Here is a 5927-nt window from a genome sequence, read left to right as displayed (position 1 = left end):
AGGACGACGGCTGCTTCCATGTTGGCGGGGCGATGGCACTGGACCCAATTCGCCGTCGAAGATGGCAGGCCGGCGATTAGCTGCTCCAGCGCCACCTGCCCGACGACTTCCTCAGCGGAGCGCACGCCCGGCTGGAGCCTGCAGCCGCTGCGTAGGAGAAGGGCCTGTCATCGTCCTCGAAGGGGAGGGCCCGGAACCGGCGGCGATGTCCCTCTGGCGTGCTGTCAAGCCGGTCCAGGATGGCCTTCCTCAGATGCCGGTACACATGCCGAGAGGCTGCTGGCTGGCTGTGGGCGGCTAGCTGCGCACTCCCGGATAGCAGAGGCAATAGCTGCGCTGCCCACTCCTCCTCCGGCCACCCGCACGCCGCCGCTGTGCCCTCAAATATGTCCAGGTATGCCTCCGGATCATCCTCTCCGTCAATTTCTGGAGGGCATTGAAGGCGGTCGGGCCGGGTTGGTAGCGGGATCGCCCTCCCGAGCGGCCGGACGCTGCAGCAGCTCCCGTAGGAGAGCCCGGTCCTCGCGCTGGCTCGAGGCGATCCCGAGCAGAGCCTCGCTCTGCTGTCGCTGTAATGCTGTGGTGGTTTCCTGCATGTGAGTGAGACGTTGGAGGGCCTGACCCAGCGGGGTTTCTCCTTCCGACATCAGGTCCCTGTTCAGGCGCCACTGTGAGCCTCTCCGCTCACACAGGGTTCAAATCAGGACGGAAAGAGCAGGTTGGTGAAACACAGGCGTTTATTAACTCCAAACACCAGGTTACGACATGCTTTTCTTCCTGCACTGATTACCTGATTCCGATCAGCTGTCTGGCCTCCGGCCGAGCCACTCCCTTCACTCCAGCAGCCAGCGCCCAAACCACACCCCGCTGCCACAATACGTAACTGAAATAAGACTGAAAGGGAGTTTCAAAGCTTCAAATTCAGGAGTTTCTATAATGTGTTAAATCATCAATTTATGGTTCTGGTGTGTGCAGACGATATGTTCTACACATTACAATATAGTTGGGAATTTGTGGCCACAATGGGATCTATTAAAAAGGTGCATTTATTTGTACTTCTTTGCTCGACTGAGCAGCATTTTGGGCGAGTATCCCCTCAATCCTGGCATTGTTTCGTTTCCTTTCCATGCTCCACTGTCCGTTCACACTGGAAATGTTTCTCTGTCGTGTTGGAAGGAGGTCCTCTGCAGCTGTGTGTTTAGATTGGAGGATTAAACTCGGTCTTGTATTTCAGAGCCCGACCGCAGTTTAGTCTTAGGCCAAGACCCACATTTAGATTTGCTTCTCAAAGGCTATTCACACATGTCTGACAAAGCCACAGAGACGATACATCAGTTTCACCGACAGGGCTGTTGAAAGATATTTTCCATTACCTTTTCACTTCCTTTGAACACGTTAAAGCAGCAATTATTAAGACCTGCAGCCAACCAAATTGACACAATTGAATAAGTAGATTGACTGTGTAAGAAGCCCCTACATTTACAGGCTATTATATTTTAAAGAAAACGACCAAATACCTTTAGACCAAAGAAATGGTTATGATGAGTGGATTTGGAATACTGGTGTACAATAACTAATCAGGTCACATGATATCAGTACAAAATTAGGCAACAATATCTGTGATTGATAAATGGATGCCGTGTCAGGTTCAGCAGTGTAAAACAAACAGCCTTTGACCAGCGTCAGCTTTTTACTGTATAGTGTGTATACATGTCAAGCTGATAAAACAGGATTGACTCTCTGTCTTCATGAAAATCCCTTGTTTTATGGCCTGTGCAGCCATAGCCTCTGTTGCTGAAACCATCACAGTTCAAACCACAAGAGCAACGTGCTCCCACACACACACACATCGTAAAGCATCCAAATCAATTTGTGTTAAAAAACGTGTTTCTCACAACCGTATTGGGTGGTTTTAGAGATATATGATGCACCTTCAGCTGCAAAGGAGGAAAAATTGCTGGCGCCCGGCGAGCCCATTTGTCCAGCTTGATGATGCGGTGGCCCTGTCACCGTGGCCGCTATTAAGGGGGAAAGAAATAGGGGGCACGGGGGGGAGGGGGGGGCCTCACCCCTACATCTCACCAGCCCCACGGTCCACAGAACGCCTGCCACGCTGTGCACCACGACCGGCATCCAGCTCACAGGGCATAAATCAAGATAATTCTCTGCACGCCTTGAACTGTGACCCCCAACACAATTCACACCAGGAGAGGGGGAGTGAGGCAGTGTGGGTGTAGGGGAAGAAGGGTAAAAGAGGGAGTCCACCTCTGAGAGATGGTGGGTGAGGTAACAGAGGATTTGTGTGTGCGTCCGTTGCGATTAGTCACCGGCGTCCAGATTGAGGCGGGGCGTCCCGTCTAAACGCTCTGTCTTTATGAGCCATTAATCTTCGACTCAGGCCATTTTCATTACCGCCAAACCCCGTCTTTGGAGCCACCAGCTGCATATTACTGCATATTGGAAATTAATAACCCACCCATCTCTGCCTTACAATCGCCCCCCACCACCACCACACCTCTCCATCAGGGCCCCACCCGCTTAGGGGCCTTGCATATGATGGAAGCCGCAAGAAAGACGAGTTTCCGCGACACTCTTTGGGTGCGATTTGCATCCCTGGCAAGCTTTCACTCAGTTTACCCTACTGCATGCACCTTTTCTCCTTGTCTCCTGCTGCCATTTGACTTCCCTTAGCTAAACAATTCATCCTGAGCATTTAAAATTCTCCCGGCGCCTTGACACTGTGATGCAGCCGCGAGCTAGGAGGAAGAGAAAGAAAGGCCTGGTGACAGAGAGAGAGAGAGAGAGAGAGGGAGGGAGGGAGGGAGGGAGAGGGAAGAGGTAGAACACAAGGGCATGAGGGGAGGGGGGGAGTTTATATTAATTCCTCTGTCGTCTAACTGAAAGAGAAAGGGCGGGAAATGACCCCCTGGGTCCCTTTAGGACTGCTAGGTGCCTTCTGGTGTGGTTGTTAGTGAGCAAAGGGACTGAACATTATTAAATACTGTACGTGCTTAGGCAACCTGCGGCGAGGGAGAGACAGAGGGAGACAGATGAGTGAAAAAGGGAGAGGGGTTTGAAATGGCCTCTCCCTGCTGGCTTCAGGGAGACCCGGGGAGGATACAGCGTGATGTGACAGCCAATAAAAGGAAGAGCGTAAATCAATAGCCCTCATCGATGGATAGGAGGCAGAGGAAATGAGCGAGGGGCCGGTTGTTGCCACAGTGATAAAGCACAAGTTTAAAAAAGGGGCAACACAGACTTAAAGTTGACGGCTGCAGTGGGCACTCTCGATCTCGGTTTATGAAACACATTCATTACGAGGGAAAAGCAAAAGGAGTGACACTGTGGCAAAATTGAAAAGTTGGAAATTGTTTTTTCCGCTGTGACGTGCCAACAGAGGGGAGCCCGCCTCATTTCCTGTTGAGAAGTGCAGTGCATTGTGGGCAACATATATAGGAGGTTTTGTGATATGGATCACTGCTGGTCATCCATCACGGAACACAACAGTCATGAACAACTTTCTACAACAAAGTTTCGATTTCTCGCACCTTCCTATTAAGAATTGGAACTTGCATTTAATATTGCATCATGCTAAGAAGATAAGAAGTACTTTATTGAACCCAACATTGGGAAATGTTTGCGTTGCAGCAGCATCAAAAGACATGGCATTGTACAATACAAATTAAAGGACTAGAAATAAACATTCCAAAATGTAAACACCTCAGTAGAAATAAAATAGCATTAAAGAAAGTTGAATTGCAAATTGTTTACAAATATAAAGCAGGATATTATATACACATAACTAGTATCTATTGAATCAAGATAATATTGTACTCAAACGCTGAAAAAAGGACAAACACACCAAGCAGAACAGAACTTTTCTATAGAGAGATATAATCAATATAATAGAAAGTTTGACGTGGCCTCAGCTGACTTCGCCCTGTTCCTTCAAAGCACCAGGATCCCTCTAAACACAAATCAATACAAACAATGTTCAGACATATAAGAGACTAAATGAACTCCGCAGATGATGCTGCTCCACGGCCTCTTGCATCCCACAGACGCTTTGCATAATGAGATAAACAGCCTGAACAAGCCCCGGTGACCTGTGTTTGTGTAGGAGAAGAGGTAGAGTCAGGCGTTCTGACCCGCTTCTGTTTCCAACCTGGCACCGCTGATAGACGAGCGGCGGTCTGCAGAGATTGCATTATTCCACCGAACATGAAATATTTTGCTCGTCTTATCACTCCCCTGAAATGTGCACTACTGTTAATAGTGGTTCAACTCAGGCAAAGAGTGTTATTGTGCGAAACAGAAAATAATTTGCATACGACACAGAAAGCCATTCGGTTTACATCATTTCCACCAGGCAAACTGTTAGAAAGGGTGTCTTTTTTGATCATGATGAGGAGTTGTGTAACGTTACTAAGTGCATTTACTCAATTACTGTACTTAAGTACAATTTTGAGGTACTTAAGTATTTCAATTTGATGCTACTTTGTACTTCTACTCCACTACAGTTCAGAGGTACATGCTGTACTTCTACCCCACTACAGTTCAGAGGTACATGGTGTACTTCTACTCCACTACAGTTCAGAGGTACATGGTGTACTTCTACTCCACTACAGTTCAGAGGTACATGGTGTACTTCTACTCCACTACAGTTCAGAGGTACATGGTGTACTTCTACTCCACTACAGTTCAGAGGTACATGGTGTACTTCTACTCCACTACATGTATTTAATACCTTTAGTTACTTCTCAGATCTGGATGAATGCTGTGAAATATAATCAAGTGTTAAATCAGACTTTAGTTCCACCTGGAGTAAATCCACAAGCTACCCTGCAGTATACAAAGTCATTCAAACTAGCTGCACCTTTACCAGCTTTGAGAACACTTTCATGATCAATCATTATAAAACATATCATATATATTATTCTGAAATGGACCAATCTGCACAATGACTACTTTTTAATGTTGGTACTTTGGAAGTACAAGATCTGAGTACTTCTCCCACCTCTGATAAGAACTCATCATATTGGTAATAATCTTAAATGTTTACAGTAATTATAACAATGACTTAATAGACCCCCACGGACACTAACCCACCCCATCACATTATTATAATAATGTGAGCAATGTTCATCTATCTGAATACATTTTGCACATTTCTGCACAGCCCTCCGCTTTAAAATATAACACACTGTAGTTTGTCATATATCATTATTTTTCAATATCTTTGTGTATTTCAATTTGCTTTAAATACATGTCTTTATTATTTTTTTACGATTAATATATATATTTTTTAATTTTCTTTTTATAATTGTTATATTTGTTATCTCTTATCCCAACTTATTTTCTTATGTTGTTAATGTTTTCACCGCCTAGCAAATTCCAAATTCCTTATACCAATAATCACATTAACCCTCTCCAGAGCCATGACAGCAATTCATTATGTTTTACACTGCAGCCACTTTCAAGCTCATAAACCAAGCATAGGCATAGAGTGTGCTTTTGCCGTCTCCTGCTGATGATGTCATCAACCTGACCGCGGATAACCTCACTTTCTCTTTTTTGCAATGACATCATCCACAAAGTCCTCTTTTGGCTCCAATGGCGGTCATGAATCAGTCATGTCGGATGAAAGCTTTTCTTCCCAACAAACCGTCGACCCTGGAACCGAATTCATGAGGATGTCTGGCGGCTGGGTGGTGGTGAGAGGCTGGTGAGAGGGGGGGGTCTGGGTTGTTTTTTTTACTTGCCGAGAAAAGTTCAGCATGCCTCCGGGCGTCCAAGTATTGGAGTTGAACCCGGAGACCTGCGGGGTGTCAGGACGGGGTTCAGAGGGGGGGTTCAGGGTCCCGGGCCCCGTGCAGCTAGTGGGTCTGCAGGGAATAAAGGGAGTGCCAAGGTCTGGCCCCCCCCCC

The sequence above is a fragment of the Notothenia coriiceps genome, unplaced genomic scaffold (assembly GCF_000735185.1).
Source record: "Notothenia coriiceps isolate Sejong01 unplaced genomic scaffold, NC01 NC01_scaffold00028429, whole genome shotgun sequence".
NCBI lineage: Eukaryota > Metazoa > Chordata > Actinopteri > Perciformes > Nototheniidae > Notothenia > Notothenia coriiceps.
This window is presented reverse-complemented; position numbering follows the sequence as displayed.